At 42.6% G+C, this 19,645-nt stretch overlaps 1 pseudogene across 1 annotated transcript in view; it reads right to left on the bottom strand.

The window, feature by feature from the left end:
* Positions 1-11,984, bottom strand: part of LOC307096130 (tryptophan--tRNA ligase, cytoplasmic-like) — a 35,108-nt pseudogene extending 23,124 nt beyond the window's left edge. Inside the window, exon 1 of the transcript in view lies at positions 11,930-11,984. The product of the transcript in view is annotated as a tryptophan--tRNA ligase, cytoplasmic-like (transcript). The remainder of the gene's footprint in view (positions 1-11,929) is intronic.
* Between the last annotated feature and the right edge of the window lie 7,661 nt (positions 11,985-19,645).

The raw sequence follows: 19,645 nt of genomic DNA, 5'->3' as shown, positions 1-19,645 counted from the left end.
TGTTAAAATACTCTATTGGAAAGAAAATTTTCACACTTACAATAAATATTTCTATATTAAAAGCAGTGGCTTTTTACTAGCTGTAAAATTGAAAGTTAATTTCATTTGTTTTCATTATTAAAATTATAATAACAATTTCATTTTTAAAATTATTTTGCTGTTTTAAAATAATATAATAATTGTTATTTTGGGAGCATAGTGAAAAGGTCTTCTGCTTTATGAATTTATTACAAATTAATTGAACTTCAATTCAAGGATCATAGACTAGCAAAATTATCTTAGGGAAGAAGAAAATGCTAAAAGAAATCTAATTTGCTTCTGGTTTTCACCTGCTTCTTCCTACCCCATCCCACAATATTTGCTAATGGGAAACCAGCTCCTTCCAGATCTGAACATTGTATAAAACTAGTTAAATGGCCTAGCTTAAAACTTAAATTGATTTTATTATCTAAATTCTTAAGAGAAAAATTAATTTAAAAAAAGGAGAGTTTGACATCATTTTTTCTTGGTGCCAGGTTAGTACTGCTTTGAGGATTGTGCTTTTACTGCTGACAAACACACAAAACCCTTCACATTTAACCAAGAGATCATACTGTTTTATTTATTTTTTTCCAATTTTTTATTAAGGTATTATATGTGTACATATCTTACCATTGCCCCCCCACCAACACTCCCATATATGCCCTCACACCCCAGAGGTTTGAGTCCATTGGTTATGCTTATATGCATGCAAGTCCTTTGGTTGATCTCTTATCTTCCCCACCTCTCCCTAACCTTCCTGCTGTAATTTGATAGATTGTTTGATGGTTTACTGCCTCTGTATCTATCTTCTTGTTCAACAGTTTATAATGTTCTTTATTATCCATAAATGAGTGAGATCATGTGGTATTTTTCTTTCTTGATTGGCTTATTTCACTCAGCATAATGTTCTCCAATTTGATTCAGGTTGCTGCAAATGATAAGAATTCCTTCTTTTTTATGGCAGCATAGTATTCCATTGCGTAGATGTACCATAGTTTTCTGATCCAGTCATTTGCTGATGGGCAACTAGGCTGTTTCCAGATCTTAGCTATTGTAAATTGTGCTGCTATGAACATAGGGGTGCATATCTCCTTTCTTATTGGTGTTCCCAGTTTCTTAGGATATATTCCTAGGAGTGGGATTAATGGGTCAAATGGGAGTTCCATTTTCAGTTTTTTGAGGAAACTCCATACTGTTCTCCACAATGGCTACCCCAGTCTGCATTCCCACCAGCAGTGCACAAGGGTTCCTTTTTCTCAGCATCCTCACCAACACTTGTCGTTTGTTGATTTGTTGATGATAGCCATTCTGACAGGTGTGAGATGGTACCGCATTGTTGTTTTGATTTGTATCTCTCGGATAATTAGTGACGTTGAGCATGTTTTCATGTGTCTCTTGGCCTTCCTTCTGTCTTCTTTGGAAAAGATTCTATTTAGGTCCGTTGCCCATTTTTTTATTGGATCATTTATCATACTTTTATTAAGTTGTATAAGCTGCCTGTAGATGTTGGAGATTAAACCTTTATCAGTGATACCATTTGCAAATGTGTTCTCCCATACAGTGGGCTTTCTTGTTGTTTTGTTGATAGTTTCTTTTGCTGTGAAAAAGCTTTTTATTTTGATGTAGTCCCATTTGTTTATTTTCTCTTTAGCTTCCATTGCCTCAGGGGCAGTATCGGTGAAGAAGTTCTTTTGGCATATATCTGAGATTTTGCTGCCTGTGGATTCCTCTAGTATTTTTATGGTTTCCCGTCTTATGTTTAAGTCCTGTATCTATTTTGAGTTTATTTTTGTGTATGGTGTAAGTTGGTGATCTAGCTTCATTTTTTTGCATGTATCTGTCCAATTTTCCGAACACCATTTGTTGAAGAGACTGTCTTGAATCCATTGTATCTTCATGCCTCCTTTGTCAAATATTAATTGAGCATAGTGGTTTGGGTCGGTATCTGGATTTTCTATTCTATTCCATTGATCTATATGTCTGTTCTTGTGCCAGTACCAGGCTGTTTTGAGAATAGTGGCTTTGTTATACAGCTTGAAATCTGGTATTGAGATCCCTTCTACTTTATTCTTCTTTCTCAGGATTGCTGTGGCTATTCGGGGTCTTTTTTTATTCCAGATGAATTTTTGGAGAGTTCTTTCAAGGTCTGTGAAATATGCCATTGGTATTTTAATGGGGAGTGCATTGAATCTATAGATTGCTTTGAGTAGTATGGACATTTTAATGATATTGATTCTACCAATCTATGAACATGGTATGTTCTTCCATCTGTTTATGTCGTCCTCTACCTCTTTTTTCAGTGTCCTGTAGTTTTCTGTGTATAGGTCTTTTAATCCTTAGTTAAGTTTATTCCTAGGGATCTTAATTTTTTAGGTGTGATGGTAAATGGGATTGCCTTTTTAGTCTCTCTGTCTGTAAGTTCACTATTGGTGTATAGAAAGGCCTTAGATTTCTTGGTGTTAATTTTGTATCCTGCTACATTGCCGAATTAATTTATTAAGTCTATTAGTGTTTTGACGGAGTCTTTCGGATTTTTTATGTACAATATCATGTCGTCTGCAAATAAAGACAGCTTTACTTCTTCTTTTCCAATTTGGATGCCTTTTATTTCTTCTTCTTGTCTAATTGCTACGGCTAATACTTCCAGTACTATGTCGAACAGGAGTGGTGAGAGTGGGCATCCCTGTCTTGTTCCTGTTCTTAGGGGAAATGTTTTTAGTTTTTGTCCATTGAGTGTGATGTTTGCTGTGGGTTTATCAAATATCGCTTTTATTATTTTGAGGTATGAGCCTTCTATTCCAACCTTGTTGAGAGTTTTTATCAAAAAAGGGTGTTGGATTTTGTCAAATGCTTTTTCTGCATCAATTGATATGACTATGTGATTTTTATCTCTCAATTTGTTTATGGGATGTATCACGTTTATTGAATTGCGGATATTGTACCATCCTTGCATTCCTGAGAAAAATCCTACTTGGTCATGGTGTATGATCTTTCTGATGTACTGCTGGAGCCGATTTGCTAGAATTTTGTTGAGGATTTTGGCATCTATGTTCATGAGGGATATTGGCCTCTAATTCTCTTTAACTGTGTTGTCTTTATCTGGTTTTGGTATTAGGGTGATGCTGGCTTCATAGAAGGAGCTTGCAAGTGTTCCTTCCACTTGAATTTTTTTGAATAGTCTGAGGAGGATAGGTTTTAGTTCTTCCTTGAATGTCTGGTAAAACTCTCCTGTGAAGCCATCACGCCCCGGGCTTTTGTTTGCTGGAAGCTTTTTGATGACTGCTTCAATTTCTTCCATAGTTACTGGCCTATTGAGATGTTTAGATTCTTCCTGATTGATTTTTTGGAAGGTTATATTTTTGTAGGAATATGTCCATTTCCTCCAGGTTGTCCAGTTTGTTGGAATAGAGTTGTTCATAGCATTTTGTAACAATCCTTTGTATCTCAGCGGGGTCTGTTATTATTTCACCTCTTTCATTTCTGATTTTGTTTATTTGGGTTTTCTCTCTTTGCTTTTTAGTGAGCCTGGCTAGAGGTCCATAAATCTTGTTTATCCTTTCAAAGAACCAGCTCTTGGTTTTGTTGATCTTTTGTATTGTTTCTTTGGTCTCTATGTCTTTTATCTCTGCTCTAATCTTTGTTATTTCCTTCCTTCTGGTTATACTGGGCTTTTCTTGCTGCTCTTTTTCTAACTCTTTGAGTTGTAGGGTTAGGTAATTTATTACCATTGTTTCTTGTTTTTGGAAATAGGCTTGTAGAGCTATGAACTTCCCTCTCAAGACTGCTTTCGCTGTGTCCCATAGGTTTTGGATTGTTGTGTTTTCATTGTAATTTGTTGCCATGATATTTTTTATTTCATCTTTCATCTCTCTGGTGACCCAGTCCTTGTTTAATAGCATGCTGTTTAGTCTCCATGTGTTTGATTTCTTTGGATTTTATTTATTGTAGTTGATTTCCAGTTTTATGCCACTGTGATCTGAGAAGATGCTTGGTATAATTTCTATCTTCTTGAATTTGAAGAGACTTTGCCTGTGGCCCAGCATATGGTCTATCTTTGAAAATGACCCATGTGCACTTGAGAAGAATGTATATTATGTGGCTTAGGGGGGAAATGTTCTGAAGATGTCAATTAATTCCATCTGGTCTAGTGAGTCATTTAGGATTGCTGTTTCTTTGCTGATTTTTTGTTTAGAGGATTTGTCCAATGGTGATAGTGGGGTATTAAAGTCTCCTACTATGATTGTATTGCTATTAATCTCTCCCTTGATATCCTTCAGGAGTTTTTTTTATGTATTTGGGTGCTCCTATATTGGGAGCGTATATGTTTACCAGAATTATTTCTTCTTGTTGGATTTCTCCCTTTAGTATTATGAAGTGGCCTTCCTTATCTCTTGTTATGGCATTTACTTTGAGATCTATTTTGTCAGATATAAGTGTTGCTACCCTAGCTTTTTTTTCATTTACATTTGCCTGAAAGATATTTTTCCATCCCTTCACTTTCAATCTGTGTGAGTCTCTTGTTCTGAGGTGTGTCTCTTGTAGACAGCATATATATGAGTCATGTTTTTTTATCCATTCAGCCACTCGATGTCTTTTGATTGGAGCATTTAGACCTTTTATTTTTAAAGTTATAACTGAAAGGTGTTTGTTTGTAGTCATATCTGTTTTTGTGTCTGTATTCCTTCTTACCTGTTTATTTCTTCTTTTTACAGTATTCCCTTTAGCATTTCTTGCATTGCTGGTTTGGTGGTGATAAACTCTCTGAGCCTTTTTTGTCTTCGAAGCACCTGATTTCCCCTTCAATTTTGATTGATAGCCTTGCTGGGTATAGTATTCTTGGATTCAGTCCTGTGCTTTGCAACACTTTGTATACCTCCTTCCATTGTCTTCTAGCTTGTTGTGTTTCTGTTGTGTAATCATTTGACAATCTGCTGGGTGTTCCTTTGTAGGTAACTCTCTGTCTCTCTCTTGCCACCTTTAGGATTCTCTCTTTATCATTTATATTTGCCATTGAAATTATGACATGTCTTGGTGTGGGTCTTTTGGGGTTGATGCTGCTTGGGACTCTCTGTACTTGTGTAACTTTTTTCTTTCCCATATCCAGGAAGTTTTCTGTCATTATTTCTTCCAATAGATTTTCTAATCCCTGCTGCTCTTCTTGTCCTTCTGGCAGCCCTATTATATGCATGTTACTTCATTTCATGTTGTCCCAAAGCTCCCTTAGGCTTTCCTCCTGCTTTTTAATTTTTTTCTCCAATTGCTGTTCAGATTGAGCTTGTTTCTGTACCTGATCTTCTAACTCACTAATTTGGTCCTCTGCTTCTTCTAGTCTACTGTTGTCACTTTCCATGGTGTTTTTGATTGTAGCTATATCACTTTTCATTTCTTCCTGATTCTTGCATAAGTTGTTGATTTTCTCATCCATCCGATGTATAAATTCCACAACCATTACTCTGAACTCTTTTTCAGTCATCTTGCAAGCTTCATATTCACTAATTTTCTTTCTTGGTGACTCCTCCTTTTCTTTCCTCTGTGAGTTATTTTGTCTCCCCATTCTGACTATCACCAGAAAGCTCAAGCTCAGTTTGTGTGGACCTGGGCCATGTGCTGTGGGGACTTCGCTCCACCTGAGTTTCACTGAAGTGCTCTGACACTAGGAAGTGTGGCTGCCATTGGTTGGTGGGAATCAGGCTTGCCCAGGGGCAGTGTCCCTGGTGTTCTGTGTGGTCTCATGTGCACACTTAGAATCAGGGGCCCTGTCTGCACCACACTGTTGGTATGTGCCGAAAATGAGATCCTTACCATGTTCCAGGAGTCAGAGTTTCCCTGTGTCTGCACCCAGAATCGAGTGTCAGAGTCTCTGTTGCCTTGTGCAGTTTCTCGTTGAGAATTAGGGTCTCTGTGTGTGCATGCACCAACAATTGGGGTCACTGGCTCTTAGTGTAAATGCGCTGTGAGTCAGGGATCCCATGCAGCTGTGTCCAGTGTGCCAAATTCCCTGAAGTGTACCTGTGTCCTGTGTGTGCTCTCTCTACTGAGCCAAACTGGCTAGGGCTTCACACACTCTCAAATTCCTGAAGGGGAGCTGCCTCCGTGCACTCCCCCAGATTCCCAGAAGGGGGGCAGAGTCCATCCTGCATGCCAAATTCCCCAAAGGGGAGCCCCTCTGTGCATGTTCTAAGGTTTCCCAAAGGGGAGCTGTGTCCCGCAAGCCAAATTTCCCCAAATTCTCTGAATGGGAGCCCTCTGTACACGCTGTCAGATTTCCCCGAAGGGGGCTGCATCTGTCCCGTGTGCCAAATTCCCTAAAGCGGAGCACATGTGTCTGTGCGCTGTGCGTGGGTGCTCTGCAGCTTGGGCGAGGGGCGGTTCTATCAGTTACTATGGTGCTATCCGAGAGCCTGTGGGGAGCAGGACAGGCTCTTTGACTCAGGGAAATATGCTGCCGGGAAGTCTGGATTCTTGTTGTCTGTTGGTCTGAAGCTGTGATAGCAGTTCTCTGTGCCCAGTGGCTGCAGGGTCCTGGTTTGTGTCTGAAGCCAGGACCCTAGTCTCAGGCAGCTCTGTTTCTCAAGATGGTGTGGTCTCCATGTCCACACCAGCCACCGAGATGTGTCCGCTTTGTGCATGGGGCTCCGCTGTCTAGGACTTCCCAGTTAGGCAGCCCCTTGGAAGACGTGCAGAATCTAACTGACCCTAGCTCACACACACACACACACACACACACACACACACACACAGCACAGACGTCTACACTCTCCTCTATGGGTTCCTCACTCACACTCTCTCTCTCCCTACCTTCCTGCCGGTCGTCATCTTTTTCAAGATAGAGATCATACTTTTTTAGAGCTCTACAAATTTTCTAGGCCAGCCTATTTCAATTATGTTTTTCAATTTTTGAGCCATTTCTTCTGCTTTTATGGATAAGTAATTTGACATAGGATAAAACATATCTTATTATGTAACAACATTTTCTCTTCCTTATTGTGTAACAAATGATAAGGAAGATTTCATGAATGTGTTTTATGATCTATATTATCACAGGAAATTGTAGGAAACCTTACACAGCCCCATGATTCAAGAAGGTATTACTCTCAGAAAGGGCAAAGGAATTTTTTGTGGAATGTTCAGTACATTCCACAATAGATCATGAATCATTTCCTGTTTGCTCCCAAGACCACCATGACCCTTTATTTCTTGCAACATAATTATGCCATAGTTTTAGAGTGTGCTTAAAAAAGGTACAAGAAATAATATTAAGCAAGTTGGGTTAATTAACTTTATATATTATTTCTATGAATCAATTTAAACCCAATACTTTCTTCCTTCTCCCTTCCTCTCCCAGAGCACAGATACCAAACACAGATGTTTCTATTAAATTATTGGTAAACTTTTAAATAGTTTTAATAATTAAGTTACAGTTAATTATGTAACAATATGTTTCCTTTATTCTTTCTGTAGTGTGATTTGTGAAATTAAATAAATGTTCCTTTTTAGTTCACCGATTGCTGGGAAGCTAAATTTCAATTTCATCTGTGGCAAATACACAGGTGTCAAATACATTTTAACTACTTTTTTATTGACGTATAATTTCCATACAATAAAGTACACAAATCTTGAGTGTACAGATTAATGAATTTTTATGTTATGTTGATTTGTTATGCCTAGGAATTCACCAGCCAGTTCAAAATAGAGAATGTTTTAGCATCCTAGAAGTTGCTTGCACATCCTTTTCCTATCCTGGCCACTATATGTTGTAAAATTTTTATGAGACATATCATATTACATGAATTATTCTTGTTTCTGTTTTGACTTTATCTTTCTTCACCTACTTCTAAATTATGTTTTCTTGATTCATTTTATTTATACTAATAAGACATCTTGAATTTTTAACTGAGACCAAGATGGATCATAAAATATCTTTACACAAAAGTAGAATAATTTGCAAAGCTACTAAGGAAATGAGACTAGAATGGGAATATAGGAGCATGGGAGTTCAATTGTTGATATATTTATACCATTTCTGACTAAATAATAAAGTTGAAATACTACTATAATATTGCCTTTTAAATTTCAAAGACAACCCTTTATCTAACCTCCTGTCCTCATCCTTCTTAAAAGTTTATCATTAGACTCATTTTGAATATCAAAAATATGATTCTGTGCCCCTTACTTAACAATAAATTATTAAGAATAATTCATGTGGGGAATTTCTACTTTTGACCAAGATGGAGTGACAGACACTGGACTTACCGTCCTGTTTGAAATAACAAAAGCAACAATAAAATAAAACAGGCAATATATTGGAAATAACAAATATATTGGCAGTATTCAAAAATGAAGAATCTTGGAAACAACCGAAAAAACTGGGAAACACAAAAACATAGCACAGGGAGGGGAACCTAGGTAGAATCTAGTAGACCCCTTGAGTTGAAGAAACAGAGGTTAGAATCTGAGGAAACCAAAGCAGCTGAGTACATAGGACAGGTTATCTGAGAAGAGAGAGCTAAGCATAGAGAGAATCCTGGAGATCCATAAAGAGGTCTTCTTGAGTATTTAGTTAGGTATTGATGTGCATAAGTGTAAGGAACTCTACAAGGCCCTCTATATATTTTGTGGCTGTTTTTGCTCTGCTCTGGGCCCCAGGAAGATTCTCTTTATAGATTACATCTCTTTGATATTCTTTGCCTTTGACTTTTGGTTACATTTAGACAATGGAAGCACTCTTAGAAGGTGGATAGATAAGAAAGACTGGTGTGTTCATTCTTTCTGTCTTCCCTGCCTCCTTGAAGTGCTGCTGTGATTGAGTAACTAGGACCTTGTTATTCTGAGTGTGATCAACGGGATCAGTAACATTAGCATTATCTGGGATCTTGTTAGAAGCAGTGAATCTCTGGCTCACTCCAGACTTACTGAATCAGAATCTGTATTTAAATAGGATAACTTAGTGTTTTATATACATACTAGAGGCCTGGTGCATGAAATTCATTCACTGGGGGGACGGTGTTCTGCCCCTGCTGCTGTGCTCCACAGTTGTGAGCTTTTGGCTGAGCAGTGGGAGCACACTTACCACCAGGGGGCAGCTCCTGTGTCGAGTGTCTGCCCCCTGGTGGTCAGTGCGCATCATAGTGACCTGCCATTCCACAGTTAGCTCGATTTGCATATTAGCCTTTTATTTTATAGGATTATCTTTAATGTGCACTCCTTTTTTCAAGGCTCCAGCTTTCACCAGGTTAGCACATTTTTTTCTTCTTGATTCTTCTGGTCCAGGGGTCATAATGGCTTTCTGTTGTCATTAGTTCCTTGTTAAATCACATAACTCTGCCAACATCTCTGTAAATAGACCCTTTAAAAATCAGTTTTCCAGTTAAACACTTTTGAGTATACAACCTGTTTACTGCCATACCTTAATGATACAATAATATATTATCTATCTTGATATTGATATATCTATGTTGATAACTGTATACATATTATATCTCTATCTCTGTATTTGTGTATCTATACCTCTATTGTTTCTATCCCTATCTCTTCCTAAAATTTCAGTCTTTATGCTTTAAAAAGTACATGGAATTTTGTAACACCTTTTTCTTAGTAACAGTTCAATGATATCAAATTATGTACGTAATAATTTCTCAACAATGCAACTACAGATATAATATTCCTAGTTAATTAGGAAATTATGTGAATATGGAGAAAAAAAAGAATGACATTATTTTGTGTTTGCATGCTAGTGTGGGAGATAGCCTCTAAATTGGTCCCTAATAATTCCTGCTTCCTGGTATTTTCCCTTCTGTGTAATCCTCTCTGCTGGAGACTGTGCTAGACTTTTTGACTCACTTCTAATAAACTAGGGGCCCAGTGCATGAATTTGTGCATCTTGAAAGGAACTGTCAGCCATGAGACTACGGTGGGCACAGGGGTGTGTCTCAACCCATCCTCCATGCCCCCACCCCACCTCTCACACTGTGGCCCTGGTCCCCTGTCTGCTGGCAGCCCCACTCCCACCACTGCCGCTCCTACCCACTGATAGTGTGGAGTGATTGGGGCCGGCAGCAGCAGCAGGTGCAAGTGGGGCCAACACCATCAGTGGGTGAGAGCAGCAGCTGCTTCCCCGATCACCCCTCAGGAGCAGGGGGAGGTGGAAATGCTCTGAGGGGTGATAGGGGCCGGCAGCCACCACTCATACCTGCTGATGGCATCGGCAGTGGGTGTGATCTGAGGCTCCGGCACTGGCAGTGGGTGTGAGCATGGCTAGTGCTAGCAGCAGGTGCGAGTACCTGGTGGGTCCGTGGTGCGTGGGAGCAAAGAATTTTTAGTAATCACCAGAGGCTCGCCCCAATGACAGCAACTGGCATTCTGCCTTGGTTGGGTGCCCCCACTCACCTGATTCACCATCCTGCCGCAGCCAATGCCCACCATGTTCTGTGCTCTGCCACCCGCTGCTGATGCCCACCATGTTCCATGCTTACCCCCTAGTGTTCAGCACACGTCAGAGCGACTGGTTGTTCAGTTGTTCGGTTGTTCCACCATTCGGTCTATTTGCATATTAGGGTTTTATATATAGACTAGAGGCCCATTGCACAAAGTTTCGTGCAATAGGCCTTCCTTCCCCTGGCTGCCGGCACCAGTTTTCCCCAGGCCTTCGATCCAGCTGGAGCAGAGAAGTCTCGAGGCTAGGCTTCTCTGCTCCAACCACAGCAAGACTTGGCTTCTCCGCCCTGGCTACAGCGGAGAAGCCAAGCCTCTTCAGTCTTCAGTCTTTAGTCTTTGCTGAAGCTGGAGCCTTCAGTCTTCGCTCTGCACCTGTGTATGCAAATTAACCCGCCATGTTGGTTGGGTTAATTTGCATACTCACTCCTGATTGGCTGGTGGGCGTCACGGAGTTATGGTCAATTTGCATATATCTCTTTTATTAGTATAGACTAGAGTTCCGGTGCACAAAATTCATGCAATGGGGGAGGGGACCCCTCAGTCCAGCCTGAACCCTCTCCAATCCTGGACCCCTCGGGGAATGTCCAGCTGTTGGTTTGTGCCCACACTTTTAACAGATGACAGCTCCATTGTTGTCTCTTTCTTTTCATGCTTAAACCCATTGGAATTAGTAGGTATTCAAAGTGTGTATACATTTTGGGGGAACACACTGTATACCTCTAGTCAGCAGTGAAAGGATCCAATGGTGGATTTGGAACCCCCAGACAGGGAACCTTGCTCACTCCTGGCATGTCTCCCCACTGCACTTTCCACTTTCACAGGCAGTGGGAGAATCAATGTTTCCTCTCATTAATTCAGAAAAGCATGTCCTGTCATCCGCTGCCCGGCAGGAGTGCACTAGACCACAAGCGAGTGAGGCTCAGTCAGGGAAGCCTTCACTTATGGGTGCCAGCAGCCAAAGTGCACATTCCTCCTCTGCAGTCGCCCCGACTATCCCACCATTTCACTGAGAGGTTAGAACTCCTCGCCTCTTCTGAGTTCCCGATCTTGAACACTGACCAAAGGCACCTTAGCGAGGGCCTCCTGTGCCCACTAGGTGTGTCTGTCCACACCTGCTCCTGCCTCAGCAACTGAATGAGCCCCACGGAGGTGATCTCATCGCTGCACTGGCCTCTGCAGGAACAGGGCATCACCATTCTGCCCTCTCACTGTCATCTCACAGGCGCCAACCCCCAGCACCCAAAACACCCAGACACTCTCCAAAGGATGTGAGGGTGCAAGAGAGGATGTGCGCACATCCTGTGGGGGACATAGGCATGCTGGGGTTGATGGAAGTGTGGCGGAGGGGCAGGAGGGTAACTTGCACATGCCATGGTCCGGGACTGTTGCAGGCACGCATGGGAGACAGTGTGCTGGTCGACGTTCGCACGCAGGGGTGGAGGAGAGGATGCATGCACCAGAGGCCTGTGGCTACACAGATCCGCAAATCCTCGTGGCATGGCCAGGAGGACGTCAATCTGGCCCGCCATGGTGGCTGTCCCTGCAACCAAGGAAGCCAAGCCCCCTGCTTGTGTGCGCTCAAGTCGGCTTGGCTTTTGCCATTGCTGGGGAGACAGAGGAAGCCAAGCCACCCCCACTCACTCTGCTATGACCGCCACAATCTTTGTCACGTCAATTTTCATACTCCCTCCTTATTGGCTGTGGGTGATTCCATCTTTATCACGAAGTGACGGTTAATTTTCATATTACTCTTTTATTAGATAGGACTAGAGGCCTGATTCATGAAATTCATGGAAGGGGCTCAGCCTCTACCTCTGCAGCTATGTCCATAGGTTGTTTGGTCTAATTAGCATATTATGCTTTTATTATTATAGTCTAGAGGACCAGTGCATGAAATTCGTGCACTGGGGGATCCCTCAGCCCAGCTTGCACCCTCGTGCAGTCCGGAATCCATCGCTCCTTACCGCCCACCTGCTTGCTGATCCTTACTGCTTGTCACACTGCATCTGTCCCCTGGTGGGGAGGGACTTCGGGAGGACTCCAGGGCATGTCCAGCAGTCTTGCTCAGTCCATATCAGCTGGACCCCAGCAGCAAGCTAACCTACCAGTCAGAGCATCTGCCTCCTGGTGGTCAGTGCACATGATAGTGAGCAGTTGAGTGGCCTTAGCATATCATTAGCATATTATGTTTTGACTAGAAGCCCGGTGCACGAAATTCGTGCACGGCAGGGGGTTGTCCCTCAGCCCAGCCTGTACCCTCTCCAATCTGGGACTCCTGGAGGGATGTCCGACTGCCCGTTTAGGCCCGATCCCACCAGGATCGGGCCTAAACGGGCAGTCGGACATCCCTCTCACAATCCAGGACTGCTGGCTTCCAACTGCTTGCCTGCCTGCCTTCCTGATTGCCCCTAACTGCTTCTGCCTGCCAGCCTGATCATCCCCTAACCACTCCGCTGCCAGCCTGGTTGATGCTTAACTGCTCCCCTACCAGCCTTTTTGCCCCCAACTTCCCTCTTCTGCCAGCCTGGTCACCCCTAACTGCCCTCTCCTGCAGGGTTGATCACCTCCAACTGCCCTCCCTTGCAAGCCTGGTCCCTCTCAACTGCCCTCCCTTGCAAGCCTGGTCCCTCTCAACTGCCCTCCCTTGCAGGCCGGGTGCCTCCCAACTGCCCTCTCCTGCTGGCCATCTTGTAGTGGCCATCTTGTGTCCACATGGGGACAGGATCTTTGACCACATGGGGGCAGCTATATTGTGTGTTGCAGTGATTATCAATCTGTATATTACTCTTTTATTAGATAGGATAGAGGCCTGGTGCACGGGTGGGAGCCAGCTGGTTTGCCCTGAAGGGTGTCACAGATAAGGGTGGGGGTTCCCTTGGGGTGTGGGGTGGCCTGAGCGAGGGGCCTGTGGTGGTTTGCAGGCCGGCCACGCCCCCTGGCAACCCAAGGGGAGGCCCTGGTATCTGGAATTCATTTTCCTTCTACAATTGAAACTTTGTAGCCTGGGGCGGCAGCCATTTCTGGGGCGGCAGCCATTTCTGTGGCAGTTAATTCACCTTCTACAATTAAAACTTTGTAGCCTTAAGCGGGTGAGCCCGGCCAGGGTGTGCGGAAAGCTTTGCTTCCCCTGTTGCCGCCGGCAACCCTGGCCTGCTCTCTCAAGCTCCATTCTGCCGCCATTTGTTTGAATTTGTTTACCTTCTATAATTGAAACTTTGTAGCTTGAGTGGAGGCTTAGGCCTGCAACAGCTATGGAAAGCTTGGCTTCCTCTGTTACCTGGGAAACCTTGCTCTCTGTGGCTGTAGCCATCTTGGGTTGGGATTAATTTGCATACTCGCCCTGATTGGCTGGTGGGCGTGGCTTGGCTGGTGGGCATGGCTTATGTAGCGGAGTGATGGTTAATTTGCATATTACCATTTTATTAGAGAGGATAGGTTGAATGGCCGACCAGATGACCAGACACTTAGCATATTAGGCTTTTATTACATAGGACAAGAGGCCCGGTGCACAAAATTCATGCACGGGTGTGTGTGTCCCTCAGCCCAGCCTGCACCCTTTCCAATCTAGGACCCCTCAAGGGATGTCCGACTGCCCGTTTAGGCCCAATCCCACCGGGTAGTCGGACATCCCTCTCACAATCCAGGACTGCTGGGTCCCAACTGCTCACCTGCCTGCCTTCCTGATTTCCCCTAACCACTTCTGCCTGCCAGCCGGATCACCCCCTAACAACTCCCCTGCCAGCCTGATTGATGCCTAACTGCTCCCCTGCCAGCCTGTTTTCCCCTAACTTCCCTCCCCTGCAGGCATGGTCACCCCCCAACTGCTCTCCCCTGCAGGCCTGGGTCCCCCCCAACTGACCTTCCCTGTAGGCCCGGTCACCCCCAACTGCCCTTCCTTGCAGGCCTGGTCCCTCCCAACTTCCCTACCTGCTGGCCATCTTGTAGTGGCCAACTTGTGTCCACATGGGGGCAGGATCTTTGACCACATGGGGGCAGCAATCTTATGTGTTGGAGTGATGGTCAATCTGTATATTACTCTTTTATTAGATAGGATAGAGGCCTGGTGCATGGGTGGGGGCTGGCTGGTTTGCCCTGAAGGGTGTCCCAGATCAAGGTGGGGGTTCCCTTGGGACATGGGGTGGCCTGGGAAAGGGGCTTGTGGTGGTTTGCAGGCTGGCCACACCCCCCCACAACTCAAGCAGAGGCCCTGGTATCTGGATTTTATTTATATTCTTCAATTGAAACTTTGTAGCCTGGAGCGAAGCCAAGCCTCCTGCTTGCTCCATGATGGCAGCCATTTCTGTTGGAATTTATTTATCTTCTGTAATTGGAACTTTGTAACCTGGAGTGGAGGCCTCAGCTGGCCAGGGTGTGTGGAAAGCTTGGCTTCCTCCATCGCCAGGGGCAACCCTACCCTCCTACTCTCTCTAGCTCCATGGCTGCCACCATTTCTGTTGAGATTTATCTTCTATAATTGAAACTTTGTAGCCTGGAGTGGAGGCCTCGGCTGGCCAGGGTGTGTAGAAAGCTTCGCTTCCTGTGTTGGCGGGGAAAATCAAGCCTCCCTCCTTCTCTCCATGGCCGCAGCCATCTTGGTTGGGGTTAATTTGCATAATCGCTCCTGATTGATTGGTGGGCGTGGCTTGTGGGTGTAGCGGAGTAATTGTTAATTTGCATATTACTCTCTTATTAGGTAGGATGGTATATAGCAGAGTAATGAAGTGAGACGATTAGGTTACAAAAATATGGTGGTTTTTGTTTTAAGCGTATACTCTTTCTCTTGCATTTTTCACCCTGGAGGAAGCCAGCTACTATTCTGTGAGGAAGTCCAATGGGGAGGCCTACCTAGAGAGGGACCAAGGCTTACCAACATACACATTAGTGGGTTTGAATATCAATCCCCACCCCGACACCATTTAGCACTGCAGATGTGCAGCCCCTGCCAAAGAAACCAAAGCCTCATAAGGGAGCAACCAGCTAAATGTCTTCCATATTCCTGATTTATAGAAACAGTGAGACTATAAATTTTATTGTTTTTAGCTGCTAAATTTTGGAGTAATTTGCTATTATAGATAATAGATAACTAATATAGGTAGATTCTTTTTAGAGCATAAAATAACTTGGGAATTTTGCCTCTGACAAATAAGATATTTTGTTTACTTAGTGCTCTTTTTCTTTCTTTCAAAAAAGATTTCTTAACATTCATTTTTAAATATATTTGGGGCTACTTTTTATACCAAATCAAGTTGTTTCATAAATTGAAGTCCTAGAAATGAGACTTTAAGTAGGCATAGTTTAAAAATGGGAAAACTAGCATAATTTTTAATAAAAATAAGAGTCTTAGAGAGAAAACATTAATTTAACTGAAAGCAGTATATATCTCTGGGGAAATAAGGAATGGTTTGTGTGTCCTATATGTACAAAGAATGGAATTTTATAAACTGACTTTCCACATAGATGCCAAGATACACCTTTTGTACTTCCTTTTTTTTTAATACTTTGAGGGGAAAAAATATATGAAAGAATGAAGAGAAAGTGTAAATAAATAAGCAATACTAATGAGCTGACAAACATATATGGCTGCAAAAATAGCACAATCTTTCTTGCTTCATTAGAAGCAATGTGAGGAATCCAACTTAATTCGGTGAGCTTAAAACTCAAGTTGAAAAAATTGAAAATGTTTTTTCAAATTTGAATGGTTTCCAAATAGTTCAAATAGCTTTTTTCATTACTAAAAAATACATACAATGGAGAAGAAAAAATCTAAGTATGCAACTATAATATTCTTATTTGTAAGAACCATAGACTTTTATATATATATATATATATATATATATATATATATATATATATATATATATATATATATATTGTTGATCGTTGATTTTTTACAGAGAGGAAGGGAGAGGGATAGAGAGTTACAAACATTGATGAGAGAGTTACATTGATCAGCTGCCTCCTGCACACCCCCTACTGGGGATGTGCCCACAACCAAGGTACATACCTTTGACTGGAATCGAACCTGGGACTCTTCAGTCTGCAGGCCTACTCTTTATCCACAGAGCCAAACCATTCAAGGCCATAGACTTTTCTTTGATTATTAATTTCCTCTCTCCTTGCCTCTCCTCTCTCCATCCTCTTTATTTATTATAACTTTTTTATTTTAAAAATTTTAATTAATTTTTTAGAGAGAGAGAGAAAGAGTGAGAGAGACATCTATTTGTTGTTTCACTTATTTATGCATCCATTGGTTGATTCTTATATATTTACTGACCTGGGATCAAACCCATGACCTTGGCATCCTATCTAATAAAGAGGGAATATGCAAATTAATTGTCATGCCATAACAAAAATGGCTGCGCCCACAGTGAAGGCAGGGATTTTATAACACAAGATGGTTCCCCCCTAGAGGAGGCCGAATTCCCATAACGAGTCTTAAAGAGCAATCAGCAGGGACCTGAGGCTGCGAGGCACTGGGCCAGGGCAGGTGAGGCTTGACAGGAGACATCAGGCTGCGCCTGCTGACCTGGTGCCTGGCTGGGGACCTCAGGCCATGCCCCCCCCCCCCGCCCAGCAAGGCTTGATGAGGGACCTCAGGCCATGCCCCCTACCTCAGCACCAGGCCAGGGGATCTGAGGCCATGCCCCCTGTCATGCAGGGCTTGACGGGAGCCTCAGGCAGCAACCCCACCAATGGGGCTTGACAGGGGACCTCAGACCACACCACCTGCACATGGGGCTTGACAGGGAATCTCAAGGCGCACCCCTTGCCCTGGCCCAGGCTGGAGGACCTCAGGCCATGCCCCTCACCCCAGTGTTGGGCTGGGGGACCTGAGGCTGTACCCCCCGCCTGACAGGGCTTGACAGGGGACCTCAGGCTGTGCCCCCCACCCTGGCACCAGGCCAGGCAACTTGAGGCCATGCCCCCACCTAGTGGGGCTTGACAGGAGTGGGGATGGCCAGGCCTTGATCTAGCCCAATGGGGTTGGGGCCGGCAGGGTCTGGGTCTCGTGTGATTTTGAGGTGCACATGGGTGGACGGGGACTTGACTCTGGTTCCCATTGTGTGCCCCAGACTCTGACAGGAAGAAGATTTTCATATACATTTTACTAACTTTCTTTCATCTCTGACACTTCTATTATAGAGAAAGGGCAAATAGAAACATTAAAATATTTCCTCTAATTAATTCCCTTTTAATGTGCACGGATTTTGTGCACCGGGTCAGTAGTATGAAGATAAAGCTCTAAACAACTAACTGAGCTAACTGGACAGGGCCTTCCCTACCCTCTTTTTAGGAGAAATAAGAACAGTGAATAAAAGAGTTGTGGAAACAAAGAAGTGTCACCTCCAGAATCATATTCTTTTAGAAGGCAAGATAGACTTTGGACATTTAGAAGTCTGGACTGCAAGATAAATAAACATTATTATCTTGAGGAAGTCTCTTGGTTTATTCTTTAATGAATGTTTGAAATTGTAAACTGGTATACATTATAAACATAGTGGTAAAAATATAGCCTTAATGCTAAGTACTATTGTAAGAACAAGCAATACCCCCTCTGGACCCATTGGCTGGAATAAAACATATGAAGAGAAAAGAAAAAGAGAAGAAAAAGCTTTTGGCAAACTGAGTTGGTTAAAGACTAGATCAGGGGGCCTGGCCAGCATTGCTCAGTGGTTGAGCCATTGACCTATGAACCAGGAGGTCATGGCTTGATTCCTGGTCAGGGCATATGCCTGAGTTGCAGGCTTGATCCCCAGAGTGAGGTGTGCAGGAGACAGCAAATCAGTGACTCTCTCATCATTGATGTTTGATGTTTCTATTTCTCTCTCCCTCTCCCTTCCTTACTGAAATTGTTAAAAATATATATTTTTAAAAAGACTAGAGCAGGGGTTGTAAAAATTGAGGAGTCATTAGCATAACCTAGAAGTTTTGGTAATGACTGGATTTTGAAAAGAAATGCCAGTAATTAATAAATCAATTTGGGGAGAATTAATATCTTGACAATATTGAGTCTTCCAATTTATGACCATTTTCATTGATTTAGATGTTATTTAATGCATCTCAGAAATATTCTGTACTTTTAATATTTAAACCTTATACCTCTTTTGATAAATTTACTTCTGAGATTTTTATCCTTTTTGATACTATTGTGAGTAAAATTATTTCTTCATTTCATTCTCAGAATAATCATTTGTAATATGTAGAAATATTGATTTTCATAGTTAGATCTTGTATGCTGTGTGGAGGAGGAAAATAATTCTATCTCTACCCTTCTAGGTTGTTGGTTGAGATACTCTCTCCCCTCCACCACCAAGTAATAAAAAGAGATTAACAGAAGAAAAACAAATAGAAGTTTAATAACATGTATACCTCTTGTATGCCTGAGAGAGACCCAGGAAAATAGATCAACAACTTAAAATATTCCAAGTCATAACCTTAACTACTAAAAATAAAGGATGTTAGGGGTAGAGGACAGTAATAGGAGGTTACCAGGCAAAGCACAATAAATACTAAGGTTGTTATGCAGATTTAAGTCCTTGATAAGAGTTTCTAGAGATTTATTCATCCCCCTTTTCCTGGTACAGTGAGGGAGACACCCGTAAAGATGGAGATAATTGATTTAGATGTTATATAATGCATCTCAGAAATATAAACAAAAATGTAAATGTCTCTTAGAAAAGGGTAACTTCAAGGTGTTCAGAGCTTTTTCTGTGTCTTCTCTATCTTAAAAAATAACCAGCTCAAGATAATCTTTATGGCAGAGAGACATATTTTGGAGTGGAAAATTCTGTTCCCCTTCAAAGGGAACTAGCTTATGGTCTACCAGCACATGCTTTCTTTTAGATCTCCAAACCTGTAGTTCTGTATCATCATACTGGGGCCTCTGTAGGACCTCCTCATTTCCTGTGATCATAGATTTCAGTATATTCTAACTGATGATGTTCAGTGTAGGCTTCCTCCAAATATGCCAAAGTGGTGTGGACAAAACGGGGCCACATGCTAACCTGACTATTTCAAGGAAAGCCTGCATGGTGGCCTTGAAAACTCAGAGACCTAAAGTAACCCCAAAGGATGGTCTGAAATTAAAACCTTTCAAATTAAAAAGTGTGGGGAAGCACAGGAGACTTGGTTGGAAAGTCTGTAAGGAGGAATCTCCAAAAGGTCGGGGGCCTCTAGGAGAGCCTTTCCA

The sequence above is a fragment of the Cnephaeus nilssonii genome (assembly GCF_951640355.1).
Source record: "Cnephaeus nilssonii genome assembly, chromosome: X".
Lineage (NCBI taxonomy): Eukaryota > Metazoa > Chordata > Mammalia > Chiroptera > Vespertilionidae > Cnephaeus > Cnephaeus nilssonii.
The sequence above is the reverse complement of the archived record's forward strand: the minus strand, read 5'-3'. Positions and strand labels throughout refer to the sequence as shown.